This window comes from Lolium rigidum, chromosome 2 (assembly GCF_022539505.1).
Source record: "Lolium rigidum isolate FL_2022 chromosome 2, APGP_CSIRO_Lrig_0.1, whole genome shotgun sequence".
NCBI lineage: Eukaryota > Viridiplantae > Streptophyta > Magnoliopsida > Poales > Poaceae > Lolium > Lolium rigidum.
Genome location: NC_061509.1, coordinates 113,441,090 through 113,452,100, shown reverse-complemented (window position 1 = coordinate 113,452,100; position 11,011 = coordinate 113,441,090).

Below are 11,011 nucleotides of genomic sequence, written 5' to 3'. Positions count from 1 at the left end.
ATATATTCAGAGAAAGAGCACACATGTTCGGCTCAAAATAATCATAAGAGAAGAACAATAAATCTAAGGCACCACATGGATTCATACCTTGAGTCGACGCCGGCTCGTAGAAGGGCGGCCGCGCCTCGAGGATGCCGGGACGTCTCCACCTCGGTCTCACATGTGACTGCTTATCGGCGGGTGGTGCGCCGCGCCATGTAGAAGATCTATCAAGAGAGGAGAGCCCGATGACGCTACCGACGCCTCAACCTTGATAGCACCGACTTGTTGCTCCGCACCGAGATGCGCCACGTGCAAGATTTAGCGGATGCACCAATTTTAGAGATATGTCATGATCATTGTAACAAATTTCAACGTGATGATGATTTGATCTTGTACTCGGCCTTGAACATAAGAACTAGTACAATCTCACCTTTTTTTATCATTATCCTTTGCGAGATTTAGCGGATGCGCCAAATTCAGAGAAATATCATGATCATGGTAACACAATTTTCAATGTAATGATGATTTGATGTTGCACTCGACCTTGAACATAAGTACTAGTACGGTCTCACAAATTTGTATCATTATACTTTGCAAGTTTTAGTGGATGCGCCCATTTTCCGAGGTAGATCATGATCATGGTAAGTTGGTAACAAATTTTCAACGTGATGATGATTTGATTTTGCACTCGGCCTTGAACAGAGGTACTAGTACGGTCTCACAATTTTTTATCATTATACTTGGACGGTGGCCAAATTCAAAATCTCATAGCGGCAAAACTTCCCGCCCACAAAATACAAAAATTTCACACGCTTCCAAATTCCCATTCTACCCCTGTGGAGATGGCAGCAAAGTCGGTTGGTGGGGGGTCTGCCCGTCATTTTTGGATCACCACCTCCCTAGCCCGGAAACCCTCCCAAAAAAATTCATTTCCCTCAGACCACCCACCGGAACTTCCCAAGTCCCTCTCTCCCACCTCCACGACCACCGCACCGGAACATCCCCGCCGGACTTCCCTGGCCTACCCGAGCCCTCGCGATCCTCGTCATCCGGCTGCCTGCCGGAGCCGCTTCATCGACGCCGTCATCAACCGGACCGGATCATCCCCGCCGAACCTCGAAACCATATGCTCATCCCGCAGTCTACCGCAGTCGCTTCAGCTGCGGTATCGTCCACCCCGCCGGAGCCGCTTCGCCGGATCCGTCGTCCACCGCATCGGATCTTGCTCACCGACACCGCTGTGCATGAACCGGATCTGCTTCACCGGCGCCGTGCATGATCTAAACTCTTCTACTGTCGCTTTTCTATTGCTTGCCTGCAAGTTCTTGTTTAATCTTGGGGGAACCTGTTTGTGCTAACGACGCGCCGTTACGTTTTTGCAGATGAGATGAGTAACCATGAAGTGTAATGGCCGTCTCTCCAACCCCAAGTAGCACATGTAGCGTACTTCATCACCGGATCTATCAACCCCAGGAAGATCTGCTGTGACTCCCACAGAGTGCTTCTCCTAATGTAAGTCCCTTGTTTTAGCGCCATGTTCGGGTTCAGATGCTTGTTTGTCTGAAGCTCTTTTAGTTCATTCCTAGCTATGACCGTAACACGTTGCTATTTTCTACTTCATTGCTAACTTTAAGCGATTGAACATTTTGTTTTGCATTCCCTGCTCCGTAGATGTAGCCATCATAACTTCTATCTTGCTCGGTCGTTGTTACAAAAATTATAGGTATTATAGTAACATCCTGCTATTATTTAGTTCATGGCCAATTTTAAGTAATTGCACATGTTGGTTCGCATTCCCTGCTCTATAGCTTTTGGCATCGTAACTTCTATATTTGGTTTACATTCCCTGCTCTGTAGATCTAGCCATCATAACTTTATCTTGCTCGGTCGTTGTTACAAAAATTATGGCCTGCTACTATGTTGTTTGTGCCAATTTTTTACTCCATGAACATGTTGGCTTGCATTCCCCGTACTACAGGTGATGCCATTGTTTTGTATCTAGTTCATTGTAAGCTAACAAAGTAAGGACTTAGTTTGGCATGCTATCACTCTGCTATCTAGCCTGTAGTACAAATAAACTTGTCATACTACTAGATAATAATTTGGGATTTCTATTTTCGTGCCCTCGGTTCCTTAGTTGTACTCAGTTTTCCCCAGCTCCTTAGTTTTTCCTCAGTTTTACCCAAACTTTTGTCTGAAACCATCACACGTGATGTAACGGCCGCTGCCCGACGGTTGACCGTTATCTTCCGACTAGTGGGGCCACGTAGAGCCCGCAAAGACACGTCGGACCATCCATCTTTGTTTGACCGTAAGCATCGCTGTATCCCCGACCAAAACGCGAACGAGTGGGGCTTCGGTATATCGAATGACAAGTGGGGCCATGACGCCGATACAAGGGGCAATACACGGGTAGGATTAGATTTTTAAATGGAGCTCTACAGCCGATGGCACGGAGGAGGTGGCATGCGGGGTGCCGAGATGAGATCGACGTCCACAATGAACCGCATGAGGCGAGACCGGACGCATTAGATAGATATGAACTAGACGCGTTTAACCATGCAAAGAAGAGAAGAAATGGTCGACGACATCGAAGACTACGTCAAAACTTTGACCGACCGTGTCGGACACGAACACGAGCAATGTAGAGAAAACTAGTGTCTCTCCTTTCCGGCGTGTATAGGTGGGTGCTAGGAGAGTGTGGTGGCGAAGGGAAAGACCTCGCGGCGGTCCGTGGCGTCCGAAGCATAGCGGGTCGGCGTGGCCGTGCCCACGGCGGCGTGCATGCATGTTCGGCATTGGCATCGGCATGTACGTTCGGCATTGGCCTCGGCGGTATCTCCGGTGTGTCGGTGATCGAATGAGGGGACGGGATTGAGGGTGCATCCCGACGTTGACCTAGCAGTGGCGGCGAGCATAGCCGTTTCGACCATGCCGATATCGGCATCGGCATCGTTTGGAGGGCTGTGGTGCTCGAATCAAGTTGGGATTTGTTTCTCGTAGGCCAAAATGAATTTGAAACAAGTTTCATGTTGAAGGTTAGGTAACGAAAGTTTGTAACTATCCCAAAATTATACTAGCGCCATGGTGAGGTTCTTTTTGATAGAGCTATACGGTTGGGCAAACTTTTTTGACACTTTTTAGATAGGGTTCCTTGTTGTTACACGTATGGCATCATGTATGGAAAATTTGTGGTCATTTGGAGATGTTCGAAAAAATCACTTTGCTTAAGCGCATGCCGTTTCGTCTCGCTGAAACCAGACTTTTCTAACAAGGTGATTTTTTCTACCTTCTCTAAATAACCTCAAATTTCATACAACTGATCTTCTATACATAGATAGATAGATTGTTTCGTTTTTACATTTTTCGAACTTTTTATTTCCCTTTATAATACCCAATTGATTTTCGGGTCAAAACCTCGAAAACAAAGCATCATGTATGGCATCATTTCACCCTAAATTTCAAATTTTCTGAAACTTTCCCTTTTAGATATTCCTTGTTGTTATAGGTATGCCATCATGTATGCCAAACTTGGTTAGGTCTCACTGAAACCAGCTTTTGTAACAAATTAGGTGATGGTTTATCATTTTTTTTTGCGTGAAAAGTAATGGCTACAACAAATTGTTGATGGTTTATCATTTTTTTGCGTGAAAAGTAATGGCAACAACAAATCGGTGATGGTTTATCATTTTTTTGCGTGAAAAGTAATGGCTACAACAAATTGTTGATGGTTTATCATTTTTTTGCGTGAAAAGTAATGGCAACAACAAATCGGTGATGGTTTATCATTTTTTTTGCGTGAAAAGTAATGGCTACAACAAATTGTTGATGGTTTATCATTTTTTTGCGTGAAAAGTAATGGCAACAACAAATCGGTGATGGTTTATCATTTTTTTGCGTGAAAAGTAATGGCTACAACAAATTGTTGATGGTTTATCATTTTTTTGCGTGAAAAGTAATGGCAACAACAAATCGGTGATGGTTTATCATTTTTTTTGCGTGAAAAGTAATGGCTACAACAAATTGTTGATGGTTTATCATTTTTTTGCGTGAAAAGTAACGCCTAAAATAGTTTATAATTTTTAGCGCGTGAAAAATAATACAGAAAACCGCCCTTCAGCATACTTAGAGGGTGGAAGCTAATTAACCGCCCACAGAGAGAGAGAGAGGGGTTATCCTGCCCGTTCCCTATATCATACGATCAACGGTCGGCGGGCACGATCCGCGTGACATGGGCTAGACCAATCAGGGCGATGATGCACGTCTGCGAGAATTTGTAAAGAGAGAGGGCAAAACCGAGTACTATCAAGAAACCAAGGGCACTCGAGTAGTAAACAGACTAAGGGATTCAAATTTGAGATTTGAAAAATGGAAAATGTGTGTTTTGTACAATGAAACCCATCTTGGCCTACCTCAAACTATTTGCAATACCAATATACATCGAGTGTGAGAATTGTGGCCTCATTTAGACAAAGTATGATTTGGGGGAAGCTGTTTTGGGAAGGGCTTGTTGTGGAAAACCATGCACCTTCATAGCTACTAGGTGATTTGAGAAGTGGCAATTTGTGGTAAAACTTGATTTATCTATGATTTATCTATGATTTGAGAAGTGGCAATTTGTGGTAAAGACTCCATGAGTAAGTGCCACTCTTTTTAGGATTTTTTTGCACATTAAATGACTCATTTAACTAGTTAATCCCATTTGTTGACTCTCTCGTTGACCAGCCACTTGAGGGTAAAACCGAGTATATTGCACTAGCCAAGTATTAGCACTCGAGGGGAAAATTGAGCACACAAAAAATGCTAGTATAAGACTCGAGGGTATACCTGAGTATATCTAAATTTCCGGGGTTAGACTCGAGGACACGTGCAATTGTTGACGCGTAGACGCGGGTCGCGGTGGAGAAGTCGAGACGTGCAATCGTGGACGCGTGTCGCGTTGCGAAGTCCAAGACGTGCGGACGTGCACCGGTGCACGCGTAGGACGCGGGTCGCATTAACCACCCCTCGCCTTTATAGACGCCTCCTCGCACTCTCTCTCGTCACTCTCACTCGCTCACGCATCGCCAACTCTCTCACGTCCCATCATCTTCTCCAAAGCAAAAAACCCTCTCCCTCTCCCTCTTCCTCTTCCTCCGCCGTAGAGATGGACAAGGAGAATGCCAATCCCATCGTCGAGGTGGGCTCAAAGCGCGACGCCTCCATCTTCGGCGCCGTCCCCTCTACGGACGACGACGCCTCCGCCGCCGCCGCCGTCGCCGGTGCATCGGACGCTGCCGCCGCCGGTGGCGATCGGATCCCGGCGGGATGGGTCGACCCCTACGACCCCGTGCCGTACGTCCCGCCCCCGAACCCCTACGACACCTCCTCGGAGGACCCATGGAACGAGGTAACTACGGTTTGCTTCCTTTTTTGTTCCCCATTCCTTTTTGAACCCTATTTTTGCTGGTGTAGATGGATCCGTAGATGGATGAGTATTGGGCTAATATTTGCGCCAATTTTATTCCATTTTGTTTTGATCACTTCTTGATTTCGTTTAAGATTTGGGGTTCGGTCTGTTCGGTTAATTTATGCAAGTAATATTGGATCTCAATCGGTTAATTTATGCAAGTAATCATGAGATCTCAATCGGTTATTTTATGCACTAATCAAAAGATATCAACCGTTTAATTTTGCAAATAATCTCGAATGTGTTCAAGTTTAGATCTAGTTCAGATCTAGAATCCGTTTCTTTGCCTATGATGAATGGTTGGGCACAAATTTTACAGGGAGGGTTCAGCGAACCATTGCCGTGTACAAATCGTTGTGCATGAGCTTTAGTTCGCTAACACCTTCCCCGTAGATATATAATCATGTCCACTCTAACCGAGGCCGACTCTGTTTTTCTTAACTTTGTTATCATGTACGTTAGTCATCGTTGCAACTCATTCACTAGTTTCTGTTTGATATGGATCGGATGTACGGCAGCGACGTCGGTAGCGACGAAGAGGAGGAGGACGTCAAGACTCGCCGGAGTCCCGCGGAGGCTGCGGGTCGGCCGGTACATCTCCTACTTCGCCAAGGAGGTGTACAGGTGCCCCTTCGCACCAGGAGACTCGGCGCCACGGACTTCAACCGCCTCGTCACGCATGCCGAGAACATCGGCAACACCTTCCCCAACGTCGGCACGACGGTGAACGTCCACTCCTTCCGCGCCAAGCACAGGGCGCTCGGCATGCACCTCCGCGGCTTGCGGCGGGTGGAGATCTCCGCCGGCCGCATGCCTCCGCTCAAGCCCAAGGCTCCCAAGGGGAGCAAGAGCAACAAGTGGAGGCGAGCCGGATGGGGTAGGCGGAGTCCCCGGACGTGTGCTGCTGCTCGCTGCCTCCTAGTTTGTTGTTGGGATCCCTTTGTTGTTAGCTAGGGATCCCTTGTTGTTATGTTAGTATGATGGTGCTCGTGAAGAACCTCGTTACTATGTTGGCTGCCGTGTATGCAGCCTATTATCTATCCATATTATCTAGGGATTATCTATCCCTAGTCTACTATATTTTGTTGGCCGTACTTAGTTTTCTTGATTTACTATGATCGTGAATTTATCGTACATTATCCTGGAGATTTGCTTCTAGATTTAACTACATACATATGGACCGGAGGGAGTACTAGATTTGCTGCCATATTGGGCAAACAACGAGGGCCAAAAGGCACAAATAATTGAAGAAAGTCGAAATGCAAGCTTCTCTAGATTTTATACTAATTTGGTGAAAAGGACGAGAGAGAAAGAGGGGAAAAAGGTGCACTTAATAATGCCAATTTTGGGCCGAGAGAGACAGAACCCAGCTCCCGCTCACGTGCAACCAAACGCTTCTCGTCCCGTCCCACGCGGTCCCTTTCTACCAGCCCCACGCGACGCGGGCCCACACGACGCGGCCCCACACGACGCGGCCCCACACGTGACGAACGGTCAACTAAACGGGAATCCTGCCGTCTGAGTTGCTTCTGCGGGTTTCAGACAAACGTTTGGGGGTAAAACTGAGGAAAAACTAAGGAGCTGGGGAAAACTGAGTACAACTAAGGAACTGAGGGCACGAAAATAGAAATCCCTAATAATTTTGCGTGCCATCTTGTTCTTCAAAAGCTGCATTATTGACTTGTTTCTCTGACTTGGCATGACGCTCACATATGGAAAGCTGAACATATTGGTTTGCATTCCCTCTTATACAAGTTCACGAGTGATCCCACTATATTACGTATCCGGTCCATCCTAAGCTCCAGACATTAACTATCCTCTATGTGTTGCTCATTACAAGTTTATATCCCGAAACATCTTGATTTGCATCCCCTTCACTATAAGTTCGGGAGTATTATTTAGTTCACGGCCAAAATGAAGTAATTGCACTTGGCACATGTTGGTTCACATTCCCTCCTCTTTAGCTTTTGCCATCGTAACTTCTATTTTTGGTTTACATTCCTCGCTTCCGTAGATGTAGCCATCATAACTTCATCTTGCTCGGCCGTTGTTACAAAATTTATAGCCTCGCTACTATGTTGTTCATGCCAATTTTGTACTCCCTGGACATGTTGGTTTGCATGGGACTCGACAGTAGTAAGTCTCGTCTGTTTCATTCTAACATGCTCGTTATATTGGTCGTTGGTATGCGGCATGCACTCTTTGTTTGCTTATTGTGCGCATTACAATGATCTTGTTATAACGACGAAATGATGAGTCCAAATTCTTTGGCAAACAATATTGTAGTGTCTTTGCCTTTCCATTGTTGCTGTCTTAACTTGTAATGTCTTTGTTTCAGATATAGGTGCTGCATGGACAACTTAAAAGATTGCCGGATCGCTTCATTGTATTGCTAGGTTTAATTACCATTCAATTTCTCTGGGTTCTGTAATATTTTTTTTCAATGCCTTGCAGCTGATGTAATATTTAGTTAGTTTTTATAGTTCTTTCGCGCATTTTTTCTTTGGTGCTTGTGGTAAGTGAGGCTATCCGACGTAAATCAATGCTGCGTAAATATTCTCGATATCTAAATCACGAATTCCCATCCCTTAAACGGCCCAATTATGCGAAATCACATATGTGCCTCGCCCGCAAAATCCTAAAGCGCATATTATGCCGGCATATAAACGACAACTAAACGGGCTGGCCCACTTACTTCTTGTGCCAGCCCATGTGAGTTACGGTGGACCCCACACTCTAATTGGGCTGGCCCACTTGCTTTAAGGTGGACCCCACCCACTACTGGGCCGGCCCACTAATTAGTTGGGCCAGCCCATTTGCTTTTGTGGTGGACCCCACATACTAAACGGGCCGGCCCTTCAAGAGGAAAGTGGGACCCACCCGTGTTTTTGGCCGGCCCACTATCTTGTTGGGCGCGCCCACTTGCAATATGGTGGACCCCACATACTAATTTGGCCGGCCCTTTAACGAGAAAGTGGGGCCCACTCGTGCTTTTGGCCCGACCCACTATCTTGTTGGGCCGACCCACTTGCTATATGGTGGTCCCACATGGTAAATGGGCCGGCCCTTTAATAAGAAGGTGGGACCCACTGTGTTTTTGGCCCGACCCACTATCTTGTTGGGCCGGCCCACTTTCTATATGGTGGACCCCACATAACAAATGGCCCGACCCATTAACGGGAATGTGGGACCCACCTGTGTTTTTGGCCCGCCCACTATCTTGGTGGGCCGGCCCACTTGCTATATGGTGGACCCCACATACTAAATGGGCCGACCTTTTAACAGGAAGGTGGGACCCACCTGTGTTTTTGGCCCGGCCCACTATCTTGTTGGGCCGGCCCACTTGCTATATGGTGGACCCCACAAACTAAATGGGCCGGCCCTTTAACAGGATAGTGGGACCCACCTGTGTTTTTGGCCCGGCCCACTAGCTTGTTGGGCCGGCCCACTTGCTATATGGTGGACCCCACACACTAAATGGGCCGGCCTTTTAACAGGATAGTGGGACCCACCTGTGTTTTTGGCCCGGCCCACTTGATTCTTGGGCCGGCCTAGTTGCTGTAAGGGGGACCCCACATGTTAAATGGGCCGGCCCATTTAAGTTTTGACCAGTCAACATTAGAGGTTAGGCCCGGCCCACGTAACTAATGGACCAGCCCAGCTATATAGTTGACCGGTCAAACTATGTCATCTGGCCCGGCCCGCTTAAGACGTGGCGGGCCTCGTGTGGGCCTACCATCTACCACGGGGTTTCGGCCGGTTAACGCCGTTAACCGCCGGTTAACGGCGTCCGCCACATGTCGGCTTGCATGACGTCGGCGGTCAACGGGCTCCCGAAACACTTCCGCAACGGTCCGATTTTCCGTGGCGGAAGGGCGCCCAAGCGCGACGGACCGAAAAAATCGTCGTTGGACTTTGCCTGACGCAGTTTCGACAACAGAACCCATATCGTCGGGTTAGGCCCATAGGCGACAAAAAATACCCCTTAGTGGACGATTTTGGGACGTTGTCTATCAGAACTTTTCTTGTAGTGTATTCTCGGAATTGGACGAAATCAACGCCCAGGTTCCTATTTTGCCCGGAAGCATCCAGAACACCCGAGAACCGCCAGAGGGAAGCCCTGGGGGCCCCACACGCCACCCTGGCGTGGCCAGAGGGGGGGCCGCGCCGCCCTATGGTGTGGTGGCCCCAGGCCCCCTCCGAGGCTCCCCTTTCGCCTATTTAAAGGTCCTGACCTAAAAACCCCGAGGGAAGAAGCCACGGTACGAGAAAAGTTCCAGAGCCGCCGCCATCGCGAAGCCAAGATGCGGGGACAGGAGTCTCTGTCCCGGCACGCCGCCGGGACGGGGAAGTGCCCTCGGAAGGCTCCTCCATCGACACTGATGCCATCTCCACCGCCATCTTCATCAACGCTGCTGCTCCCATGAAGAGGGAGTAGTTCTCCATCGAGGCTCGGGGCTGTATCGGTAGCTATGTGGTTCATCTCTCTCTCTATGTACTTCAATACAATAATCTCATGAGCTGCCTTACATGATTGAGATTCATATGATGATGCTTGTAATCTAGATGTCATTGTGCTAGTCAAGTGAGTTTTACTTATGTGATCTCCGGAGACTCCTTGTCCCACGTGTGTAAAGGTGACAGTGTGTGCACCGTGTGGGTCTCTTAGGCTATATTTCACAGAATACTTATTCACTGTTATGAATGGCATAGTGAAGTGCTTATTTATATCTCTTTATGATTGCAATGTATTTTGTATCACAATTTATCTATGTGCTACTCTAGTGAAGTTATTAAAGTAGTTTTATTCCTCCTACACGATGTAATGGTGACAGTGTGTGCATCCGTGTTAGTACTTGGCGTAGGCTATGATTATGATCTCTTGTAGATTATGAAGTTAACTATTGCTATGATGGTATTGATGTGATCTATTCCTCCTACATGGCGTGAAGGTGACAGTGTGCATGCTAAGTTAGTACTTGGTTTAGTCGTGTCGATCTTTCATGCACTCTAAGGTTATTTAAATATGAACATTGAATTGTGGAGCATGTTAACTCCGGCATTGAGGGTTCGTGTAATCCTACGCAATGTGTTCATCATTCAACAAAAGAGTGTAGAGTATGCATTTATCTATTCTGTTATGTGATCAAAGTTGAGAGTGTCCACTAGTGAAAGTCTAATCCCTAGGCCTTGTTCCTAAATATCGCTATCGCTCCTTGTTTACTTGTTTCTATCGCGTTACTACTTGCTTGTTTACTTCCTACAATATTACTACCATCAACCGCACGCCGATAAGCTATTTTCTGGCGCCGTACTACTGCTCATATTCATATTCATTCATACCACTTGTATTTCACTATCTCTTCGCCGAACTAGTGCACCTATTAGGTGTGTTGGGGACACAAGAGACTTCTTGCTTTGTGGTTGCAGGGTTGCATGAGAGGGATATCTTTGACCTCTTCCTCCCTGAGTTCGATAAACCTTGGGTGATCCACTTAAGGGAAAACTTGCTGCTGTTCTACAAACCTCTGCTCTTGGAGGCCCAACACTGTCTACAAGAATAGAAGCACCCGTAGTCAT